Genomic DNA, 13,869 nt, shown 5'->3' with positions numbered 1-13,869 from the left:
ACGCAGCCAGCCAACTGCTTTCCAAGTCCAAGGCAGCTCCCTGGGGCGATCCCGGCAACCGCGCGCGTACGCGCGGAAACGCCGCGGCGCAGGCTGGCATTGCAGTCCCTTTTCGCTTTGCGCGCACGGACGAGCACCGGGTCTGCAGAAGTAGCCGGCGCCCGGCGGAGGTAGTCGGGCCCAAACCCCTCCAGCTGCGGAGCCGGGGAAGGGCATGAAACCCGGGCATTCGGAACAGTTCTCAAGGCTGAGTTGGGAAGCGCAGGAGACGCGCAGACCCCCCCAAACCCCAAAGTGCAGGTTCACTGTTTTCAGGGTCTGGTCTGCTCTCAAGGACAGGGCTGCTCTGGCCCCCTTTCGTCTGTGGGTGTGGTGTGTGGTCTGCGCGTGTGTAAAACAAACAAAAAACAAACCCACAACGTATGTTGAGAAGAAGTAAAATTTGTTCACCAGCCAGTCAGTCCTCGCTTTTCTAGACCTAGGGTTCTCAGAGTGCTATTTGCAATTCGTACTCAGCTTGTCCATACATACAAAGGAAGGAAAAGGAAAAGGGAAAAAAAAAAAAAAAAGACTTCGGGGATTTTGATTGGAATTGCATTGGATCAAATTAGGAAAAACTGACTTCCTAAGAATATTGAGGCTTCTGAGCAGAGAAAACGGTGTACCTTTTTATCGAAGTTTTATCTATTTGTGTTCATCAGAATTTTATAGTTTTCAGCATAACAAATCCTGCCCCTATTTTATTATATACCTAAATACTGAATTTTCTAACTATTTTAAATCGTGTTTTTATTATTCATATTAAAATTGGTGTGTAACATGGTCTGCAAACCTTGGGCCAAACCTGATCTCCCACCTGTTGTTGTTATTTTAAAATAAAAGAAATAACAAAAAACTAAAAAAACAAACATGACCTCACACCTTTTCTTTTTTTTTGGTTGCTGTTTCTCATGATATCTTTGCAATTATTTAATTTTATCTCAAAGTTTTTCAGCCTCAACACTAATGAAATTTTGAGATAATTCTTTGTAGCGGGGAATTGTTCTGTCCAGGGTAAGATGTTCGGCAGTGTCTCTGGTCTCTCTACACACCAGCACCTCCTAGTTCTGAAAACCAAAATGCCTCCAAACATTGCCAGCTGTATGCTGATAAGCAAAATTACCTCTTTATAACTGTTTTAACCTACCCGTGTCTTTCTATTTCAAGTAGGTTTCTTGGGGTGCCTGAGCCACTCAGCTTAGTTAAGCCTCTGCCCTCAGCTCAGGTCATGATCGCAGGGTCCTGGGATGGAGCCCCACATCAGGCTCAGCAGGGAGCCTGCTTCCCGGACCCCACCTCTCTCTGCCTGCCTCTCTGCCTACTTGTGATCTCTCTCTCTCTGTCAAATAAATAAAATCTTTAAAAAAAAATACGCTATACATACAGAAGACATTGTTACAACTTTTGCTTTAAGCAGGTAGCTTTTAGAGTGATAAAAATAAAAATATTTTACTTTGCCTTTATTTCTTCTATTTCTAATGCGTGTCATTTCTTTGTGTAGATCTAAATTTCCAAACTATATTGTTTTTTGTTTCTTTTAAAGATTTTATTTGTCAGAGAGAGACAGCACGCACGTGTGAGTACCAGCAGGGGGAGGGGCAAAGGGATAATCAGGCTCCAGGAGTAAGGAGCCAGATGCTGAACTGGATCCTGAAGCTCTCCATCCCAGAATCCCGGGATCATGACCTGAGCTGAAGGCAGACACTTAATGGACTGAGCCTCCCAGGCGTCCCTGTTTATTTTTGTTTTTGCCTGAATCACTTTCACGTTTCTTGTAGAGTAGGTCTGCTGGCAGTGAATTCCCTCAGTTATGGCTGGTTGTGAAAATTATTTCTCCTTCACTTTTGAGGGATATTTTCACTAAGTAAAAATTCTGAATTGACAGCTTTGTTTTTCAGCACTGTAAAGGTGATACTACCATTTTCTCGCTTGTACGTGTTCTGATGAGAAGCAGCTGTACTTCATAGCCTCGTCCATCTGTAGCTAATGGGTCTTTTTTCCCCTCTGGCTGCCTTCAAAGATTTTCTTTTTTGTTTTTAGCAGTTTGAAGATGATGAATAAATGTGATTTTTGGTGGTGGGAGAGCTTTCTATCCTTCTTGGAATTTTTTAATCAAAATTTATTAACAAAGATGTCAAAAGTCCAGAAATAAAAGAAGACCAATATCATAGAGTACTTGGTAAAAGTTTATTGTGTACACACCAAAGACGTTTTGGAAACTGGGAGCACTCAAAGGAAAATATGGAATATGGCTCAGGGTTATGTTGTTATAAAGCAGCTTAGATAGTGAGAAAGCAGTGACTGTTTATTCTTCACAGTGACTGGTTATAATAGAATTTTCTTAAGTGATAGGGAATTGATCAGTGGTCGGCTTTGCTTATGATTTCCAGAGGTGTATTAGCAAGAAATGACCCAGGTCAAGTTAGACTTGCAAAATAGGCTAAATTAAGCTTTGCTTATGTGACTAAACTAGTTTTGCTGGCTCAGGAAATTTCCCAGGTTGGTCTCTTTGTTTTTTATTTTAACAAAGGTATGGTAAGGCCAAACACAAATCAGAAGGAGAGAATGACCATGAAATTATAAAATTACTGTATTCTAGTTTCTTGGGAAGAACACAGCCCTCCACAGACCTGCTCAGGGGAAGCTCTGGGGTCAGTCACAAGACAGAGGAAGAGGGAGGAAATGTGGACCAGTGCCTTTTTTGTGCTTTCTTCCAGAAGGAGGTTCCAGGATTGGCTAGCTATATTTAGAAGTGGCACCCTGGGGCGCCTGGGTGGCTTAGTGGGTTAAGCCTCTGCCTTCCACTCCAGGTCATGATCTTTCAGGTCATGATCTCGGGGCCCTGGGATCGAGCCCCGTGTCAGGCTCTCTGCACAGCCGGGAGCCTGCTTCCCCCTCTCTCTCTGCCTGCCTCTCTGCCTACTTGTGATCTCTGTCAAATAAATAAATAAAAATCTTTAAATAAAAAAAAAATTTTAAAGTGGCACCCTTGTGGCCTCATGCTATGCTAGGAATGTGGGGATGTTAAATGGTTATCTTTCCTCCCTAGTAGTTTACCTAAAGTAATTGACATCCATCTTGATGATATTAATGCATCAAGTTACAGAAATGATAAAACACAATTGATACAAAGTTCATCGAGCTTGTGGGATTGGTGGTTTCGTGTCTGTCACTAATATGGGAAAAAATCTCAGCCATTATTTCTTCAAATATTATTTCTGCCCCATTTTCTCTTTCTTCTTTTTCTGGGATTCCAATTATATGTATGTTAAACTGTTCCATATTGGTCCACAGCCCGCTTTTTAAGGCTTGTTGTGATGAACACCCAGTGAAGTTAGTGGAAGAAAATGTCTCCAAGTGGGTGTGTACTTTTCCTTTTTTTTTTTTTTTTAATGGTTTCCAGGGGATTCATATCATCCTGTCAGGTTATACTCTTCACCAATTTGTCAACTATCCTAACCAACCTCTTCTTTTTCCTGTCCTATCCCAGGCACTGGCTCTCAGATTTCAGGCTAGTGGGTTACTCTATGACCTCAGCTTCCAACAGGTTCAAACAATGTAAAAAAACCCCCAATGTTACAGCAGCTCTTTTTTATAGCAAGAATAAGAGCTACCCTTCTTCCAGCTCTCCACAGTAAGGTGGAAGTCAGAATTCTGACCACTGATTTTTTTTTTAAGATTTTATTTATTTATTTGACAGACAGAGATCACAAGTAGACAGAGAGGCAGGCAGAGGGAGAGGGGGAAGTAGGCTCCCGGCTGTGCAGAGAGCCTGACACAGGGCTCCATCCCAGGGCCCCGAGATCATGACCTGAGCCGAAGGCAGAGGCTTAACCCACTGAGCCACCCAGGTGTCCTGCCCACTGATTTTTTAATGTTATTGTTTACTAACTATTCTGTGCTATGTTGTATCCTGCAAAAATTCCTAAACTGGAGTCCTCAGAATGTGACTTTACTTGGAGATCGGGTATTTTCAAAAGTAATGAAGTCAAAATAAGGGATAGGTGGGCCCTCAGCCAATAGGACCGGTGCTCTTGTAAAAAGTGGAAGTTCGGAGACAGACACATACATTGGGAGAATGCCACATGAAGATAAAGGCAGAAATGGGGTGATGCCTCTGTAAGCCAACATTGCCAGCGAACCACCAGAAGCTGGGCAAGAGGCATGGCACAGATTCTGTCTCACAGCTCTGAGAAGGAAGGAACCAGCAATCTTGGACTTCTGGCCTCTGAAACTGTGAGACAGCACATTTCTGATTGTTCGCAACCATCCCAAGTCCACAGTTTACTTCAGGGTTTACTCATGGGGTTGCTCATTCTGTGAGTTTAGACAAAGGTATAATGACCTATAGAGTAGTTTCACTGCCCTAGGAGTCCTCTGTCTTCTGCCTACTCATCCCTCACTCCCCTGACAACCACTGATTTTTTACTGTCTCCATAGTTTTGCCTTTAGTAGAAAGCCTCATAGTTGGAATCAAACAGCCTTTCCAGACTGGCTTCTTTCACTTAGTAATGGGCACTTAGGTTTCCTCTATGTCTTCTCTTGACTTACAGGTCATTTCCATTTAGCACCAAGTAATAATCTATTGTTTGGATGGACCACAGTTTACTTATCCATTCACCTCCTGAAGGACATCTTAATTGGCAATTATGAGTGAAGCTGCTGTAAACATCCCTGTGCAGGCTTTTCTGTGGACATAAGGTTTTCTTTTCTTTCTTTCTTTTTTTTTTTTTTTAAAGATTTTATTTATTTATTTGACAGAGAGAGATCACAAGTAGGCAGAGAGGCAAGCAGAGAGAGCGAGAGGGAAGCAGGCTCCCCGCCGAGCAGAGAGCCCGATGCGGGACTCGATCCCAGGACCCTGAGATCATGACCTGAGCCGAAGGCAGTGGCCTAAACCACTGAGCCACCCAGGTGCCCCTCTTTTTGTTTTAGATAATGTTTATTTAGTATGTGGACATAAGTTTTCAACTCCTTTAGGTAAATACCAAGGAGCACGATCCTATGATAAGACTGTTTAGTTCCTTAAGAAACTGCTGGTCTTCCAAAGTGGCTGTGCCATTTTTCATTCTCACCAGCACTGAATAAGATCTCCTATGACTCCACATCTTCCCCAGGATTTGGTGTTGGTGGTCTGGATTTCAGCCACTCTAATAAGGAGTGGAGTCATTGTTTTAATTTTTGTCCCCCCAACATCTGGTGTAGAGCAATTCCTGTTTGTAAACCACTTCGTTTGTGCCACTTGGTGGTAACAAAAGTTCTAGCAAAAATGGACACTTAGTAGAGGAATGTAGCTCAGATATCCAGGTTTACGACTTGGGGATATTTTTCTCTTCGACTGACAGAATCAACAGTTGATTTCCAAGGATTTCGGTCAAGTAGTAGTTGGACGTGGTTGCATTTTTAAACACACTGCATTTGCCCTCAGGAACATGAGCTTCTTGAATACACTGAGAATGCCCTAACTAGATACCACGCAACTTCCCAGTGGGTGATTCATGGTTGCCCTGCAAGTGCAGAGACCATCTGCAAGTCAGCTTACATTCCCAAACTTCAGTTTCTGCATCTGACAAATGGGGATATAAATTCAAAGCCCACTGGAAGATCAAATGCAATAATGTCATAAATCTTTTTGAAGTTCGGAGCCCACAAAACTCAAGGTTTAAAATCCACTATGTTTGCAGAACATCTGTCTGCATGCCCTCAAAAGTCATTACAACCACTTTGTGAAGCCAATGTAATTAGGTCACACAAATTATTTAATCCTCTCTTTCCTTGTTTTCAGTAGGAAATTGTGAATAGGAAAGAAGGAGCACAACTGGCAAACCCCAGGAGTTTGTGTGATCTCTGTCAAATTAATAAATAAATAATTTTTTTAAGATTATTTATTTCACAGACAGAGATCACAAATCAGACAGAGATCACAAGCAGGCAGAGGCAGGCAGAGATAGAGAGAGGAGGGAAGCAGGCTCCCTGCCCAGCAGAGAGCCCGATGCAGGGCTTGATCCCAGGACTCTGGGATCATGACCTGAGCCGAAGGCAGAGGCTTTAACCCTCTGAGCCACTCAGGCACCCCATAAATAAAAACCTTTAAAAAAAAAAATCTACACGCCTGGGTGGCTCAGTGGTTTAAGCCGCTGCCTTCGGCTCGGGTCATGATCTCAGGGTCCTGGGATCGAGTCCCGCATCGGGCTCTCGCTCGGCAGGGAGCCTGCTTCCCTCTCACTCTCTCTGCCTGCCTCTCTGCCTACTTGTGATCTCTCTCTCTGTCAAATAAATAAATACAAAATCTTTAAAAAAAAATCTACAGGTTTAATGAATAAGCAATTAAAGTTTAGATTGACTTTTTAACTGCCTCCCCCTTTCTTATTCCCATGAAGAAAAAGGATAATAAGTGCAAGTCTTGGCTGACCAGAACTTTCACATTCTAAGGAAGGATTTGGCCCTGTGCTCTGCTCCTTGGAGGTAACCTCTAAGCCCTTGGTTGGAGGTTCTCTCCTATCCTTGTTTACTTGGAGACTTTGGGTCATACCAGACAGTGATGGGGCTTGAGCCAGGCGGTATGGCCTTGACCTCTGCTGCTGCTGGAGACTGAAGGTCAGGTGCATGGTTGGTAAGTCATGGCTATATAACTGACCTCCAACTACAGACACTGGATACTAAAGTTCGGTGAGCTTGCCCGGGTGGTAATGCTTGTTGTCGACATACCGGAGAACTGAGCACTACCCACAACAGCATTCGGAAAGGACAACTGGAAGTTTGCTTGTACCTGTTGGTCTCCTGGACAGGCCTGGTGTGCTTTTTCCTGTGGCCGATTTGAATCCGTTTCCTTTTGCTGTAGTAAACTGTCGCGGTGAATCGAATGGCTTTCCTGCGTTCTGTGAGTCCTTCTAGTGAATCGCGGGGCCGGGGAGTGGTCTTGGGGACCTGGGAACTGCACCCCCCAACACTGCCTACCTACACAGGCTGTATTTAGGACTCTGACATTCTTTGGGAACAGGAAAGGCATAAATGAGATTTCTGCGCAGATGGATGGAGGGCTGATAGGCCCAGTTACAAATGAGACAAAACATGCACAGCTCCACGGAGAATGCAGAAACAAGGGAGCACACCTTACACTTCCTATTTAATGAGATTAAAAAGGTCACGTCACCTCCTCTTTCTGGAGACATTACCAGCTATAAAATTTTGTTACAATAGTGCAAAGCTTGGTAATGACCATACCTATTAAGACAAAGACCAACAAAAACAGGATCATGCAAAGATCCAGAGTGTGTGGTAAAAGAGAGCTAAGGAGGGACAGCTTACATTTCCGACCTGACTCTGCTTAACAGTGGCCAGTGAAAGGCGAGACTTGACAAGGGGAGACACGAACATCTAGAGTTCTAACCTCTACAGTCCCATGAAAATTTACTAGCCTCCATGACGTCACAAAATCAGGCTAGAGCCCATTAGGTAGCCATTGACAAGGCAGTTTGGAGAACTTCCCTTTTTTTTTTTTTTTTAAAGATTTTTTATTTATTTATTTGACAGACAGAGATCACAGGTAGGCAGAGAGGCAGGCAGAGAGAGAGGAGGAAGCAGGCTCCCCGCTGAGCAGAGAGCCCGATGCGGGGCTCGATCCCAGGACCCTGAGATCATGACCCGAGCCGAAGGCAGCGGCTTAATCCACTGAGCCACCCAGGCGCCCCGAGAACTTCCTTTTTTTAATAAAGATTTTATTTATTTATTTATTTATTTGACAGGGAGAGATCACAAGTTGGCAGAGTGGCAGGCAGAGAAGGAGGGGGAAGCAGGTTCCCTGCTGACCAGAAGCCTGATGTGGGGCTTGATCCCAGGACCCTGAGATCATGACCTGAGCCGAAGGCAGAGGCTTACCCCACTGAGCCACCCAGGTGCCCCTGGAGAATTTCCTTTTAAACAAAAAAGTTGTAAGCCCTATTATCCCCACTATCTCTCTCGCGGCTCCTGTTGCAGCCCTGTCCTACAAGGAGGGGGCTTCAGCCCTGGTGGAGACCCCAACAGCCAAAGGGAAGCTACAGTCTGGAGCCCCATATAGGGGCCCCCAACTCAATGGGCCTGGCCTTAGAGCAGAAGGAACCTCTATTGCACCCTTCCTCCTCAGCACCTGGGGCCCGAGGTCACTAATGCTGGTCTACCAAAGTTGGAGCAGAGGTGAAGCCTGCCCTGCCCAGTCTGGAGTGGGCGGGAGAGAGAGGCGTTCCCCCAGGGCTATCCCAGGAGTCCACAGCCGCTGGGAATCCTGCCACCCAGCTACTCCCTGTTGGGTCTCACCCCATCTCAAGCAGCTATCCTAGAATTCTGGGGAGAGTGATGAGGTAAGGCTACAACCTGTAAGCAGGACCTTACCATGCGCCACTGGGGACTAGACAGCAAGGAACAGCCAGGTGGTGTTCTGTTCCCCCCTCAGGAGAGGTGGCCTGGTGGTGGGGACAAACACTGATTGCCAAGCAGTGACCAACCCTCACAGTCCCCAAGGAGGACAGCCTGTTAGCAGCAAGGAAAGGCGATCAATGCTGAGGCAGGGGCCCAGGTCCATCTCCTGGGCCCTGCCCCAGCCTGGCACGTTATGCAGTAGGCACAAGTCAGGTGGCCTTCTGCCCCCCGCCCCCCAACCATGTCCAGAAGTTGGACGGGTTCCTGAGATCTGAGCACGGGAAGTAGATCCCCTACCCAAAGGCAGCTGCCTCTATGAATACGAAGCTAAGTGCCTCCCACCCTCACCGTTGGTCGGGGACCGGGGTGGGGGGTGGGTATTCCCACAACTCAACAGACCTGGAGTAAGGAAGGGCACTGCTTTCCTTTCCCAGTTGCACCGGCCGCCCCAGACCCAATCTTCCCTTAAGGACAATTTTTCCCCTTTCAAAGCCTCACTGTCTACCTCCCAAGTCACCGGGCAGTCAAGGACGCACAGCCTCGCAGCAGCTGGGAAACGCGAGCGCAGACCGGGCCTCGGTGAGTTAAAGGCTCTGCGGAGACAGGACGGCAGGGGTGGGGGGTGGTCCTGGGCCGCCACCCCGGAGGGCCAGGAGCATTCTGTCGCCAGTCCGCGGCTCACAGCGCCCCCTCCCCTGTTCCCTTCCCGGGCTGCCTGTGACAGGCAGGGATGGGGGCACCGAGCTCAGCCAGGAAGCTGCCCTGGGGAGCGGGGACGATTACACCTAAGGGTGGCAGCCGCCGGAGAAGAGCAAGAGAATCTGCCCCCAGAGCGGCCAGTGTCCCTGAAGGCCTGTCTTCAGAGCGGCTGGCTCCCAAGAGCTTTGGCCAAGGGCTTCTGCGGGTGCCTGTCTTGAGCAGGCACTGCGGGGATGCTCCCACTCCTTCCTCTCCTCCCCCGACACTCAGGTGGCAGCGCCTGTAGATGCGTTCGGAGCAGGGACAAGGTCGCCAAGGTGGGAGTGGGGTTGGGAGGAAGATTCCCCCTTTGGTGTCTTCTATTTTTTTTTTTTCTCTCTGTCTGAGGCTGGGCTCACGTGGTCCTCCCTGTCCTGGTATGTCCTGGCATGTGGCAGGATTTCTTGGATTCAAGAGGACTCCCCGCAACTGACCCCCATCTTGACACTAAGGTCGGCGGCTCACAAATGTTTGCACAGAACTAGCTTTCTAGTTGCCTTATCTGAGAAGTCTTAACAGCAAGCAGAAGCAGCGGGGGAGGTGGTGGTGGGAGGCACTGGGCACTGAGCACGTAGCTGGCTCTTCCCCACTGCTCTCAAGGTAGATGGCTTGGTCAGGGGTCAGTTCTGTCTTTTGGAGATGGGCAAGAGGATCTGACTTCTTTGACCTTGGCGTCCCTGTCCCTGTGACGGAAGGACCTACATGGTGGGGAGGCAGCTGTCTACACCCATGTGTCCCCCCTTCACCTCCCTCACCTGGCCCGGGATCTTGAGGGGTCCCTGTTCCCCTGACCCTGGAGTGCATGGGCCCATCTCACCCTAGAAGATGCTGGGATCTCCCAGAGGTGTTCTGGCTGCTAGTTGGGATACCTTACACCAGCTCTCCCGGTCCCATTTGCTGGTACGAGGACACCAGGGCTCAGATGGACCCAGGTATACTGCAAATAAATTGACAAGTGCACGGTTTGAGTACCCTAAACCCCAAAGCCTTCAGCCATGTGGCTTCCTATACTTATCCAGACACTAGCACCAAACACACACACACACACACACACACTCTCTCTCTCACTCTCTCTCAGTGTGTCACCCTATGGGGCTAACCTCTACTTTTATTCCAGTTTGGGGTTCTTAGTTGGGTGCTAGGAGAGAAGTAAAAGACCCCACAGGCCTTTAGATACCAAGTGTTAAGGGGGCATATCTCAGAGGCTGGTGGGAGGGCAGAGAGGAGGAACCTCAGCGGAGCAGGAACTTGGAACACAGAAGCTAACTGTCCAAACACAACAGGGCAAATTCTCAGAATCCCTCTTGCTGTTGGAACTTCAGACTCACCGTTTGCACGTAGCTCAGAAAAGAGAGAGTGGGGGTACTGGGAAACCGGGAAAATAATAAGAGGTCTGATAAGCCCCTGGGGGGGGCACCCACCCGGTACAGTCTTAGAGCCTGGCACCTGGGCCCCTAGTGTGGGCCCAGCACTTGGAGGGCCCTGTCTGGTCCCCCTCTACCTGGTGAGAAGTTCTCAGAGTCCCAGCCCATGCCCCATCTCATACCAATTACGTCTCATACCCAGGTCCCCAGTACAGTGATTCCCTGTCCGAATGGCCCTGATCCCCTTTCTAGGGTCTGCAAGATGTAGTCCCCAGTTCCATCTTCCCGAAGACAGGCTGAGCCTTGGTCCCCAGGGAACCAAAGGGGGGCGCTGTTTGTGTGGGTGAGTAGTGTCGACGGCACCTTGACAGCAGTCTGAGTTCAGTCTGAGTACACCTGAACTGGAGAGGTCTTTCTGGGCACAGCAAGGAGTAGGGGCTGGTAGAGATGTCATAGGGCAAGCAGTGGGCTGGGGTCTACACTTGTCCTCTTGCCAATCTCGGAAGCCAGGCATCCCCATTCGGAAGGAAGACTGAAAATGTGGGTGGAAGTCAAGTCTTCTCAAGTCTTGCTGTCATGGGTGGCATGCTGGCCACGTTTCGGGGACAGCAAGCTGCGAGCTGGAGAGCTGCATCTTGCAAGGTGGCCAGGTTCGGTGTGCACTGGACAGACAACCCGCAGGCCAGAGATGCACCAGACTCCTTCGGAGAAGTGGACGCACTGCCCTCCAGCTCCCGGGTAAGGTGAGGCTGGTGGAGCCAGAAGCGGCCCCGACCTGGAGTCTTGCGGGTTCCCAGAGTCCTTCGATGAAATGCTCCTGGCAACTGGAGCTTCTCTCAGCAGCTGAATGTTTTACAACCTCTGTTTTCTTAGGCCTGGTTGGTAAATCGTGATCGCCCGTCACCTCCGTTGCACAGAAAGGCACCTGCCACCCGCAGAGGCTACCTTGGACTGCGCACACTCACTGCCTGCGCCCTCCCTGCGCGCTCCCAGGACCCACTTGGAGGGTCTTCTCCACCGGCATTTCATCGCCCAGCGCGAAGACGATTTCCTAACCTTTTCTCCCTTGAGTGGCTGCTTTCCCGTTTGGCTGGTGGGGAGGTGGAAGGGGATGTTGGGGCTTGTAGGGCTGTTTTTTTTTTTTTCTTTTTAAAGTTATTAATCTATTTTTTAGGTAGTCTCTACACCCAAAATGGGGCTTGAACTCATGACCCTGAGACTGAGCCGCATGCCCTACTGACTGAGCCAGCTGAGCTCCCCCTTTTTCTTTCTTTCTTTTTTATTCCCAACTGGGGTGCAGATTCCAACCCTGTGCCAGTTTTAAGAGTATCTCTTCACCCAAGAAGGAAGGACAGAGAAACGAGAAGAGTTGAGGCGCGCCCTGCCCTTCCATTGGGCTTTACAAGAAAACCTGCCAGGACTCCGTGATGCCATGTTAACCCTTAAGGCTCCAACGTGCCAGGTCATTCTCCCACACTGGAGGCACTGGGGCTCCCAAGTGAGCTGAGAGAAGGGGCTCATAGGGAGCAAACGCCTGCCAGAAACTGCTGGTCTGCGATTTTTACTTAATCCATATGCATCCTAATATGCATTTAAATTTTTATCACTTTTCAACTTGTTTTGCACAGTTAAAACTTTATATAAACAGTATGATAGAGTGAAAGTACTTCTCTGGGAAAAAATGCTTTTTGCTCAACATAAGGCTTTCGGAGTTAATCCAGGTTAATACACATATAAATATACTGCCGTCTATGTTTATATACACACACACATATATGTATAATATTTTGAGTAGACTTGTTACAAAGACTACTTTTGTAATTTATAAAACTCCTATTGAGATTTGTTTTAGATATATGTGTGTATATAAAGAACTTTCCTGAATGAAATAAGAGGAGTCTGGAAAAAAAATGACAGAACACATTTGTGCTTGGATAAGGCGACTTAACATTTTAAAAGATATCAATAATCCTTAAATTTCACAGAATTCTAACCCTAGGATGGCGGTGGTGCCAGAAGGGACGAGCTAACTGATGGGAAGAACCAGGCGTTTACAACTGTCTTGCGTGTAAAGGAGAAATTAGTGTGTGTGAAAAAGCAGGACTTCACAAATCAGTGTCAGACGACCAGAGACATTCAACTGGTTAAGACTGGCTGGCTGGTCAGGAGGAAATTACATGAAAATTGTGCATGACTGCACATCCTAAAATAAAGTTCAGATGATTCAAAGCGAAGTGTTTTGATCCAAATCGCGGAGGGAATGTGGCTGGAGCTGATAAAAACAAGGGGAGAGGTCTCGGCGGGGCTTCCTCAGCCAAACCACCCGGTGCAGAGAATGACCCGTGGGAATATTTCTCGGCTTCTACCAATTCTGCATAACTGGTAGCATTCCGGGGGCTGAAAACAGAAGTTACATATGATACGTACCGACAGCATTAGGGCTTAATTCTCTCAGGAAAACCTTGCTCAGAAAGGCTAGAACACAAGGCATAAATAGCGAAGGACAGCCGCCACACATCTAAAAAGTGTCTTCTACCCCTACTGCACAAGATGCCCTCGATCACTAAAGAAAGATGACTCTACCAATACACAAATCCAGAAATACCTCAAAGAAGCCAGACAGGAAACACACAAGTTGCCAGTAAACATGACACGGTTTCCCCTCTCACTAGCTGCGGTGTAAATGAAAACTGACAAATAAGCGATAAGGAGACATCGCCTTCAGAGGACAAGAAGGTCAAAATGGTGCAGGTCAACAAGGATGTGCTGAAACCAACACTGGGGGAGTTTTGGAGGCTGGCAGCATGTTTCTGGAAGGCAATCTGGCCCAAGCAGATAAATCCATGGGAGAGCGAAGGCACAGTACAGAGGTTTTGACTCCAGACTTTTATATATATAAAATTTTATAAGTAACAAGAATATCCATTCCTAGGGGTTTGTTTAAGGATTTTTCTATGGGGCTGCCAATAAGTGAGGTAAATATTATGAGTAAAATACCTTATAAGCCATAGGATATATAAATGGGACCACCAATGAGGCCACGCCAGGTTTCTGTGAGGAGGGCTCAGACTAAGGAACGTCCCAGCGGGTTCTTTCCTGGGAATGACCTCTTGCGAGCCTTAAGACTCCTGGCTGGCATTTGGAAAAGTCAGCCCTGAATCTAAGTGTTTCTTCTCTATCAGAAACCATATATGTTATGACTTGCAATCAATTTCAAAGTCAGGTTGAAGGGAATACTGAAGACTCAGATCTTATTTTTTTATTGTTTATGAGGTATTGGAGAGCTGTTCTGCGATGATCAGATTCGCAGGGTCCTGTTGGTAAGGGGAAA

The sequence above is a fragment of the Meles meles genome, chromosome 3, assembly GCF_922984935.1.
Source record: "Meles meles chromosome 3, mMelMel3.1 paternal haplotype, whole genome shotgun sequence".
Taxonomy (NCBI): domain Eukaryota; kingdom Metazoa; phylum Chordata; class Mammalia; order Carnivora; family Mustelidae; genus Meles; species Meles meles.
The sequence above is the reverse complement of the archived record's forward strand: the minus strand, read 5'-3'. Positions refer to the sequence as shown.